This window comes from Sceloporus occidentalis, unplaced genomic scaffold (assembly GCF_023333645.1).
Source record: "Sceloporus occidentalis isolate IW3139 unplaced genomic scaffold, rSceOcc1.0.p SCAF_15, whole genome shotgun sequence".
Lineage (NCBI taxonomy): Eukaryota > Metazoa > Chordata > Lepidosauria > Squamata > Phrynosomatidae > Sceloporus > Sceloporus occidentalis.
Window position 1 is genome coordinate 3,269,875 of NW_028316995.1, and position 12,626 is coordinate 3,282,500.

Consider the following 12,626-nt stretch of genomic DNA (forward strand, 5'->3'; position numbering starts at 1 on the left):
GGGCACTCACACAAGAGAATTGTAAGTACTTGAGCAGAATCATTCACATTAAAAATTTTGTCAAAACATCTAAAACATAAAATTTGGTCTCAAAATGTAAAAGAATGGTTCTCCAATAAAGGTCACAGGGATGGGAATTAAGATTTTTCATACAAACTGGAAACAGCTACTCCACCCAATTCCCTGTGAGATGTTTCCCTTTCTTCTAACTAGAAATGGAACACAATTATTATTCAGTGATATTAAAAAGAAAGACGTCTTCTCTGCGGGTACAAGACTTGTTTTGTCCTTACCCTTATCAAGATTTCTCATGGAAATACATTGTTTTGTGTGAAGTAATAACCTTTCTTAGTTGTAAAAAGTTCTCCAAGAATCAGGTTTCTGTAGTTTTCATATAAATCACTTCACCCTATGAACGTATCAGGACAAAAAGAATGTGATCTAACATTTTATTAACATACTTGATTTCCTTTGTATTATTCTTTATCAAAAGATGTATTCCATTACGTTCTCATTTGCAACTTACTTTTCAGGTACCTTCAATAGTTTGGAATATATTTTGGGTTATACTAGGAAGAATTGTCATTTTAGGCAAAACTCTGATGACCAGTGAATTGAGGAGAGATTCCCTTCTAATAGTGACTGGGAGACTCCAAGTCAAGACAACCCTCTAAGACTTGTTTATCATAGATTGCTTTGCAGTTGGCATTATATGTTTACCATACAACATTAGTAAGTGGTGCTATAGTATAATACAGCTAGTTTCTCTATGTTGTTTAAGTTTTAAATCAGGTAGAGATCAAAAGCAACATGCAAATTATTTTTTCCTAAGTAAAATAAATAAAAGTTTTGCTTTTCTTGACATTGATGACTACAAAAAGGTTTGGTGTAGGCCTCTGAGGTCCTGAAGGCTAATGTTTATCTGTTCCTATGTTGGCCCAACTGAAGACCACATCTACTTCCTTACGCTAAAGAGAGCATAGAATATATAACCGAGGGGAGCCCTATTATAGATGATGAGCTACATTACTTATTACTGAATTTGTCATCGAGATGTGTACAATGATATGATTTGTCTTAGGGGTACTAGAAAAAGTTATTTTCTCTCCCTTTCTCTCCCTTTCTCTCCCTTTCTCTCTCTCTCAATATATATATATATATATAGATATATATATATGTATGTATAGCTCTCTTTAAAATAAGTGTGTGTGTCCGTGTCCCCACATGCATGTATGTGCATGCTTCAGTGTTTTGAGTTTCATTATATTGTTGTAATTACAAAGTACGATAGACAATACCTTACCTTTGCATTCCTCTAACTCTTGGATGATTAGTCATTGAGGAACTGTATTTTACTTCTGAAGCCATGTGAAATAATTATGTGTTTTTGTTTCCTTCACTCAGACTGTCTGAAACCAAATTTAGAAAAGAAGGTGCTCCCGTGGACAGCTCCTGCTCTACTCACCCCTTGTGTTACCCAGTGACGCAGGGATCCTATTTGTTTTCCACCGCCTAGACCATTTCATAAAATAAAAAAAAATAAACATTGGGTCAGCTGATGACACCCATGAAGAACGCTAATAAAGAAAAGAAATGGGCACATCCTTTCTAGGAAGGAAAAGGGCTGTTTGAAGAAAGAAAACAAAGGAGTCAATAGTCTTTGTAACCCTAACATGAACCAAGATTTTTGTGGACATGCTCTGCGGTTTAACCTTCCAGTAACTTCCTATTACCTTTTTCTGACACTCTACTAATTCCTACACAATAGGGAAAAGAGCTCTGCGTGCATAAATACGAGGTATAGGTTTGCCCAAGAGAGTAGGATTCAAAGCAGTTTCTTATGTCATCGACAAGTACCCAATTGTCACACTATGGGGGCTATTTATAGACTGGTTCCTGCCTCAGCCCTGGGGGTCATGGTAGTTTTTTTGCTTTAAATCACAAATTAAATTGTTGATCTTACGGAGAGTAATATTGTGGGTCTAAACTGTATGTGTTTGGTTTCTCCCCTTATGTTTGTCACATATGTTTTATTACAAGTCATTAAGGTATTATTTTTAGTTGGACAATTTTGTTTGTTTTTTCTGCATCTGCATCTTTTTTGTTTTTTAGGGAAAAAAAATTGTATGTAAGCTTAAGGAGTTAAATATGTGTCTGATCATTATCTAAGTTGCATGATAGGTACACATTAATATGTTAAGAAGTATATAATAATGTGCTACTTTTTTTAATGAATATATATTTCCTGTAAAATAAACATTTCATTTTATTGAAATCCTATAGGTTTGAATGGCTGCCTGCTTCATTGTTATGAGCATGGACCACAGTGGCTCTTAATCATCAGGACAGGACTTAGCAGCCAATTTGATTATCCACAACTTACTCAGGGGCAAAAGGATTGTGTGTACCTTCTAACCTATTACTGATGCTCTGCAAAGTGTATTAATCATTCATGAACAATATTGGTATAAGTGAATCACCAACTTCATTAAAGTACTTGTTTAAATCGGGTCACTTCTAATGAAAAGGAGAGATGACTATTTCAAACAGCTGTTCCTCATACATATTTCATTATACAATCAGATAACGCATCCTACCACCTTCTCAATTATTCACAGATAAACATTTTGAAGACGTTTTGACATCTGTCTTAGTGCCTGCTATTAATTTAGTAATCACTTTACTTAAATATGTATGCCACTTTCCTCCTGCAACATCCGATATCTGGTAAAAAAAAAATATATATAGAAAAAAAGCATACAAAAAAGTTACATTTTTTTTTTCTTCAGATGACTTGGACAACAATTTCTGTGTAAACAAAATGTGCACATTTACATGAGATTTATTGTCATATTAGGTTTGTGAAATCTACGGTGCGTAAGATCTAATTTATGTTTGGACGGGTTTAAAAGAACACTTTAAATACCATTCATCAGCACTGGTTAGGTTATCTGTAATTCCCACGAGTTAAACTTGTATTATACCCACACTGGAGAAACCCTTGGGTGGGTATAATAATAGATTGTCAAAGTAAAATGTAGAAAAATGTTCTGTGCCGTAGTAATACCCACTAGCTGAGCATTAACTGCTTGAAGTTGCTGCTGCTTTTGGTCCAAAGAATCACTCAAACTCGGTGCTCAATAGAAATAAGTGCATATGTTCTGTTTTCTAGAATCTCAACCTAGAAGACCCACATAGGAAATAAACCAAAGCAAACATGGCGACTCTGTTCAATTTCCCGTATTGAAGTTCTTTCTCTCATCTACGGTTAGAAAGGCTGCCTCAACCAACCAACAACAATCAGCAACTTAACAACAAGGCAAAGATAATACAGGAGAGTTAATCACGCAGATCCTGAGAAAAGGAAATTAAGATGACTGCTCCCATCGGAGAAAAAAACAAAAGTACATAAATTCCTTGATTTGACATTGTATATAGGTTCTAAATGCCATTTAAACATAGGACCTGCTGCAATGTTATGTCCTAGTGTCATGAATAAAAAACACAGGTCTTAGTTTTTGGCAGCTGTCTGGGGTGCTTGGGACAGGGGGCACTGACAGTCACCCCAGGAACAGCTCCCAATGTGTGGAAGTCAGTCTGGGACCTGCCAATGGGGCAACAAAAGCTTCCATAATATGTGAGGGACATGCACAAGATGTCTACGCTTAAATTGGCATTCGAAAATATTTAAAATGTGTATTTTTGTGGGTTGACAAAAGAGCTTCTTGCCTGATGAGCTATTTGGTCTAGGAGCCCTGGGAACATCTTTCTTGCGTCACTGTTGGTAGTTTGACTTTTTATGTCGAGTCTTCTAAGCTTCTGTTAATAGACACTTGTGACTATGTTCCTTAATTTTAAAGTTACAGGCCATCAACAAAGGCAAGTGTGAGGCATGTGATTTAAGATTACAATTCCAAAATAACTGTGAAAATTATTAGAATGTTACTGCAATTGTGGGTTTCTCTATATTTTTTATATTTCTTGTTTTGTCATTTCTTACCTGTATCTTCCCCCATTTGAGTCTCCTGGCCTTGACATCACTACTAAATCCAGTGAGTTTAATTTGAGTCTAAAAACTCCTCTAGATTTTAATTGACCTGATTAATCTAAAAAGAAAAGGACTTGGATACAATGAAACATATATCCCACATGTATAGATTGTTTTCCTTATTTTTAACATAAAACTTAGATTTGGTTAATGTTGCATGTCACAGGGAAAGCACAAGGAGAAAAGGCATTTTGCTGGAGCACCTTAATGCAGCTTAGCTTTCTGGTTACTTTGAGTTCTTCATTTTAAGTCATTATGTGATATTTGGCAGGGGCCACACACCAATTTCTTTTTGATTTATGGCAGACAATAGTAAGTAAAGATTTTGTTATCTCTCCAGCATGAAGTTTAATATTTTTTCTACCAGATGAGAAATACATAATTTTAAGCACAAACCATTTCATACAATATAATGCAGCATTACTTAAAACAGATCATTAAGGATGCATATTAAAAAAAGAAATGTGATACTATATATGCTGTATTCACCCCTTAATGAGGGGTATATAGCCACACTGGTCCAAGAGAAGATGGTATCTTTAGTTGAAGGTGATAGCTTTAATTGGGCTAACACAGAAAAAGATATAAAGTGTCATACATTGTGTCTTTCTGTGCTTTAGTCTTAGACATGTCCATAAGGGCATTGTGTATTTCATTTTTTACATTATTTATGATTATTTATTGTGCATGTTAAAAAGTACACATCATATTTAGCTTAAAATGGGACATTTTCATCTTTATGGATACTGTCTCTTTAAAGACAAGAATATGTGGGACAGATTGGATCTTTTAGGAAGACCCTCAGTTATAATATTCACCTTATATACATTTTATTATAATCAGTCATGGTGAAGTGCACTGTTTATAAATTATTTATTTGCATTGGATATTACAATTATATTTCTAAGTAGTTTAATTATAATAACCAGCATATGTTATTGTGTTCTATAAAAGGTAAAACATTTGAAATATTTCATTACTAGCCTGGATAAATATTTGTTCTACATTTAGGAATTATTAATCAAATATAAAAAATGTAATAAATAATGCAAAAAGCAGGCTGCTTATAATAAATTAGCATTCTTGTAGTGAGTACTTGGCAATCTCTAATGACTTTAAGGGGCAAAAGCCCTGCCTTTTCTTGCATTTTTAGATTTTCTTTATGGTTTTTCAGTTATAAAATAAAATGTATTTTCATAAAATGACTGCTGTTATGTCTATAAATGCCCATTATTTCTTATTCTTCAAGACTTATGGGTCTTATTTGGCCAAAACATCCATGAACTAATGGAGTTCTATTGATAAAATACTTTACAAGGACTCTCTAACGTCTGCCATAAAGCAGTCTGCCAATGAATAGAATGTGTTTCTGCTCTTATACGGCTCACATGAAATATTGAACAGACCAAAAAACGATTTAATATTACACAAATCTACCCTAAATTGCTGGAAGGAAATGTTATTTTTCCCATTAGGCTGTCCCTTATGATTATATTATTTTGTAGTATATTTCGTTAAATAAAAAAAAGGTACCAAATGATATATATATATCTATATATATATATATATATATATATATAGATATATATTTATTTTTTTACTACCGTATATTTTTATATTTTTAAGCACAATAATAACAGCCACGCCCCTGCACTGTGGTAAACAATAGAATGCCTTTGTTTTAATCCCCAGGTGTGGACTTCATTGATAAATTGTACCATAAAGCAATCAAAACAGCTTTGAGGTGATCATCTATAATGGCGACTTCCAGGTGGATTTTTCGGATTGTTTTATCTGTGTGTTGGTGTAGTGAGTAATAAAAAAAAATCTTCAGATCTTCACAACTCCATTCTTACTACGTAATATTCAATGCTCAAAAAATATATTGCTTTTATTTTTTCAAGACAATCCCCCTTTAAACAGCATGTTCCTGTGACAGTCGTTAATTAATAAATGTCTTTTTTTAGCAGACTGTTGATTTAATCTGCCTGCATTAAAAACCTCACACATTGCTAAAATTACCAGTTTAAGGAAATTTGGGGCCATCAGAGGACCAACAAAATAAACTGAATTTAAAGGGACCTATATGTAATGCGAACAACAAAGCCAATCATATGTCAAGATACACTAACAAGTAGTTTTAGCCAATTGTGTTTCATATTCACCAATGAAATCCACAGAGTTTATAAATAAATCCGAATAGGTATGTATTCAAAGCAACAATAAATAAAATTAATTTCCTTGTTCAGTAAAATGTTATTTTTTTATTAACAATGCATACATTGTTTTAATAAAAATAAATAGTGTGGGAAGGGAAAGGAGGGAGGGGATTATGCCCAAAGCCTTCACAATGAAGCTGACATAATAATGTTAGAACATATTTGTCTCCTGTTTATGAAAAAGTGAAGAAAAATAAAGAATATAATCTAATTTTATTTTTTTTTTGGTGCGAATTTTTAAAATGCTGCAACCATTTAGCTTATTAAGTCAAATATTAAAAGGAGATATATATATATATATATATATATATATATATATATATATATATATATACAATTCTGGACATTTTTGTGCATGAAATGTTCTATTTTGTAATATACTTGTGAACTTAAATAATTCACCTTAAAATACCCGAAGTATGATTTAAAAATTACAATATTAAACTACCGCAAAAACAGGATTTTACTCCCCGGTGAGCTCTAAACTACTTTTAGAAATGTTTATGTTTTTCATTTCCAGAATTTTGTATCGAAAATAATGCTGCAGACAAAAGATCATTTGAAGGATGCCGTTGAGTTTGTCCTTTCAAATCACTTAGTACTTGAAGAATGTCCATTCCCTGTGCATAGCAAGAGGGAAGTTATATTGCGCTAATAAAGAAAATATTGGTTGCTTTAACAGAAATATAGTCACAAGATACAAATATATTTTAATAGTTTTACTGATTAAGAGCGGTCAAATTCACTCTTTTGCCTGGTTGTGATTGATTAATAGATAAATAGATAGAAAGATATTCTCACACCTTTAATACATTATGATACCTGCTAAAATCCATAAGGCTTACTTTACATAACATAGAGTTTTAAAAAGAAAAATTAGGACAGATGTCAGAAAAACCCACAACTTATAATATATAAAGAGCCTAAATAAATAGAACAACCAAAGAGCCGAAACGTTGATTATCGCATACACAGTATTACTGTGAGAGTCGAAACGTTGATTATATATGCATGCAATATACGTAATATTAAAACGTATGGCCCATTCTTTACATATATGTGTCTGTATATGAGATAATCAACGCTCTTAGAACGTTGCCTATCTTATATACACATTTTTTTGGAGATCCGAAACGTTGATTTAATATGCATGTAAAATAACATGCTAGCATTAAATGTGTACCCCAGTCTTCCTGTGTACGTGTAAGTAAGTACACAAATGCAGAGAGATGGAGGGACACATCTAAAGCTAGTACCATTTTAGATGCTTAAAAATATTGGACATCGATTAGAAAAGATACAAGTTCCTTGGTGTATAAAGGATCCAGAATGATCCCTTCTAGCTTGGGTTGCGTCTTTGGTGTATATTTGTGTCTGTACAAGCACACAGGAACATACCCAGGCAGATGCACATACATACATAGGCAGATGTACACACACACAGCATTGTGTGGGTATTGATGTAAGCTTTGCTTCCCTGATGAGCAGAGGCTACCCAGCTCCTACCTGCCCCTTGCTCTGTCTGTTTATCTCAGCCTGAAGACATCCTTCCCATTATTGATTGCTCAATCCAAACAGAGCAAAAGAGGCAAATAGTATCGGACAGCTGCTGCTCATTCGTGAGTAACAGGTTCAGAGCAGGCAGAGCTGCACCATTATCCTGTAACTTAATATTGAATCGCAGGAGAATGTCCAATTATCAGCTCCTTTTCGTTCTAGATTCGACCCCTGACTTTTCCCCATCTGACCTTCAAAGCATGGAGCCTGTCAAACCGCTCAAATAAGTTTTTTTTATTGCTCTCGTGTGTTATGTAGTCATTGTAAATTATACGAAAAAGATGGTCTTAAAAAAAAAACTCAGATCATATAAATTATTTGTTTAAACTTTTTGTTCCAGATGAGATTAATTAGAATATGACAAAAAATATGGCCTTGTATTTCAATATTAATGCAGACAAGAGAAATATAATAATTTATAGATATTTTTCTAAAGTCAGAAAAAGGAGTTTATTTTTTATGGGCTGTGGTTTGATTGACTTATTCTTTGGCAGATACCTGTATTGAAAAATTCTAGATCAGAAATCAAATGGATGCTTTACTAAAGAAAAACATATTCCCAGACAAGAGAGCAGCTTAATAGAAGAGATTATTATTATTCCTCTCTATATTTCCTTCTATTATCTGTCTAGCAATATAACCCCCACACTCCCACCCCCAAACACACACATTAACAATATAAATATCATTTGATCTAGCTTCTTCCAATGATCTAGCGCAATCCAGTGAAATATTCCCCATGAGAAGCAGGATGTGTAAAGGGTCAAGGAAACAGTTTATCTATCTATCTATCTATCTATCTATCTATCTATCTATCTATCTATCTATCTATCTATCTATATGTGTGTGTGTGTGTGTGTGTGTGGTGGACACAGAACAAGAAATTATTACACATATACCATATTGATATATAAATATATAAATTGCAGCTATTCACGTTTTTCAAGACTATGTGGTGAATTATCATGTAGGTACATTTTTCTATATTTTTATATATATATATAAACAGTATAAGAAAAATTGTGTAACAAATAACTCTTTACGTTAATAATTTAGCTGTAATTGTTATCTGTAACATTTGATCTTTTTTTTTTTTTTTTTTTAGATAAATTCAGATTAGAAATCTGTGCTTTATTCACATTTAAATTATTATTAATACAAACATGTGTGTTTTTGTGGAAATACAAATATTTTACAATTATGATAATAATTTAGTATTATTATTAATAATAAGCTTCACATATTTCACCAGGATATGCCAACATTACATATTGTATTAGAATATTTCGCAAGTAGTACGTGGTATTTTGCCAAATATATTATCATTTCGAAACTTTCTGTTTGTTGTTTTTAGAAGATAGTTTATGGGATTCTGTTGATGACCTTATAGTGAATTAAACTGAAATTACTAAGAACTGATTTAATAAATGAGACCTGACAAACATTTATTTTTACATTATTTCAAGAATTTGAAACAGATGTAATTTTGGCAATATTTTTTTTAGTTTTAATGTTTACAGCTACAGTGTGAATGTTAAAATAGTTTTGGTTTTGAAAAGAATGTTTTTTTCCCCACAAATATAAGAAATGCTATATATCTAAATAGCTAATAATGGAATCTCCGAATCCGTTTTAATTCGTTTTTTAACGTGCAGTAAACATGGGGTCCATTTATTTTGGACTATATTATTCTGCAAGCATTTTGGGTTAGATCTAAAGACTTTGCATTATAAAAATAAAAAGCAGCTATTGGTATTTAGCAAAATTAACCATTAGAAACAAAAATCGCCATGACTAGTGTAAAAGAACAAAAACAAATCGAGGAAAAACCTGTTGCCAGCTCACTGGCATATATTTATAGTGAAGCATTCTGTAGGAATAAAATATTTCTTGTAATCTATATTTTTTAAATAATCCCTTTCCTTTACAGTAGAAAAACACTTTGAGAAAACAAATTAATAATATCTGCAAAATAATTTTGTTGTGTGGGTGAGAGGAGTAAACCCCCTTGATACCCCGCCACTACTTAAGTACTACACACATATCAAAAGCACAAATAGAGTTAATAAAATAACTTACCCTCCTTCTACCCACCTGCCTCAATGTGTCAGTCCTGAGATTCTGTGCTTGAGCTGGTTTCAGGTATCAAATGTAACACAAAAAGTCAGTAAGATGTGCAGTTGTGGAGCCCTTTGGCAAAAAAGATGCTCAGTGAAGGGATCTGCCCCAACTACAGGTGCTCATTCCAACTTTCTTCATTTTGGTTTTTTTTCTCTCCATTTAATTTTTTTTTCTCTTTACTTTTTTCATTTCCTCTTTTCTCTCCTATTTCATTTCTTTTTTTTCTCTCTCTCTCTCTCTCTCTCTCTCTCTCCTTTTTCTCCTTTCCTTTTTTTCCTGGCTGAGCTGTGCACTCAGCTCGACAGATGAAACCCTTGGACTAAACTCCAGCTCTTTTGTATTAACTGCTAAGAAGTCAAGTGCATCTTTTTACTGCTTATTCTCCGCGGCGCTTCCTGTCCTCAATTTGCTATTCTGCTGACAATGTCCCTAAACTTTTCTGCTCTGCACAGGGACATCTAAGAGCACAAATCTGCAGTATATGTCCTCACACAAACCTGCCCAGTGGGTTGGTGTCAGACGGAAATTTCTTTTCGATTTCGTTTTGGTAATCCTCATCATTTGCACATTATACATCTGTAAATCTGAAAGCCCTCACGATCTCATTTACTTTGACTCTTTATAGTACATTTCAAATATCCACAAAGAATGAAAGTCGATGTGTTAAAAATAGGTCCCTCGCATTTATTTTTCTCTGTTTTCTTTATTGCTTTCTTTCTTTTTCTTCATATATTCTATATGCATTAACTTTTATATGTAGAGATGATTATACAGACTTGAGTCATTTGGGTTCATTGTATTTTTTTATTTCATTGGTGTGTGCATCTTGTTTAAAATAATTGAAGAATATATTTTTTCATTTTATCACTCTATGATTTTTATTTTAGCATTTTACACCCTATATAAGTAAACATTTGGAGAATTATATTATTACAAGCAGTGTTTTGGGGATGTGGAGTTAAACCTTAGTAAATTAGGTGTCTACATAACCTTACTGCTTTTTTTGTAGATCCAATTGTTAAATGTGCTTAGGTAAACCTTTGGCATTCTACCACATATATTGCTCAGCCAACAAGAACTTGGTTTTGTTATCTTCATCAATATACGCGTGGGTCTATAGGCGTCTTGAATGTTGGGTATGAATGGGTCAATTTGGATCACAGGGCAAACGCACAAATAGGGATAAGCGTAAAAATATTGCATAGTTTACCAAATATTTTTTTTTAATACGCTCTACTTTTGTAACTAGCCGTATACTTTAAATGTCATTTTTGATAGTTTCTTATAAAATCCAAGGTTCCCACTGAAGACCCTAATAGATACATTTATTTCATTAGACATTAACTGATTTAGTAGAAATCTCTCCCAGGTCTATTTGTTTAAGAGGATGGGTGTGTAGAACATTCACCTAATCAAATCTTTTGTCAGGGCCAAACACTCCCTTGGGGTCTTTTAAACATTTGTTTTGAATAATGCACTTCAAGTATTGAAAATACTAATTGATTTTAAAGCCTAGAAGAGGAGGAGCTGAAAGCTACAAATTATAGTTCTAGAAGCACCTGAGTTTGGGTCTACAACAGGCTAGGGGATGAAAGAAACAGTAACTATTCTAGAGATGCTTCAATATTCTATAAGGCTCTTCAAGATTACTAAACAATCAATAATTCTGTTTAATATATATACATAAAATATACATACTCAAGAATCTGCATACAAATTATTTAGTCCCAGGATTAATTCTAACTTACTGCAGTATATTAACAGCTGAATCTGTATATGTCAAAAATATATAGTGCCAGATTTAATTGTAAAAAATGATCTGCAAAAAAAACACAATTTATTTATTACATTCAATTAACGCAATTTTTTGTCTGAAAAATAAATCTTACATGAATCAGTTTTTTTAGAATTTTATATCTCTGTTTTGTCTATTTAGATACATTGAATTGTTTAGTGATAAATCCGTGAGTCTGCTCCCCTTGTAAGTAGTTTCTGTTCAGGCTTGGATTGCCATGCAGTTCATTAAAAGCAAAGAGCAGAACAAGTTGACATAAGGTAACTGTATATTGAGAGGGCCTTTCATTCTGTGCTAAGAGGAAGCCTCATTAACCATCTCTAACAAGGCGTGCAAATGCTCTGATTGGGCAGCTCCCTTATAATACCAGGGCCTTAGCAGGATGCCCACTTAATGAGGGTCACCAAAAGACTCTGATAGAATATTCAAATTCTCTATCACAGCAGGTACTTTTCACCCAAAAGGAATACAGGTTTAAGCAACTTTAAATTTGTTTTATATGTAAAAATGCAACAAAATTACCACCAAGGGCAGCAGAACATACATGACTTTCAAGAGTTTTAATATGTATGATGACTTAACCTCTTGGTGCCAGGCAAGTGAATGAAGGTGAGCAACCATTGTCATACAATCCCCTCTCCTACCCCCCACCTCTTTCTCCCTCAAGCAGCGAGGGGGTTAAGGGTGTCCCTTACCTTCAATGTAATTATGTTTTCACAGGATTAATAGGCTAAAATGTACAATATGAAGGGGCATTTTCTAAAATGTGACAGAATTATTTAAATCAGCATGATGTCTTAATGACATGTCAGTCTTCCAAATGATGCTGGCGATTGTAAAGTGGCCCTTTGTCTATTGCACCATTAAGTATGTTGCCTCCATCCAC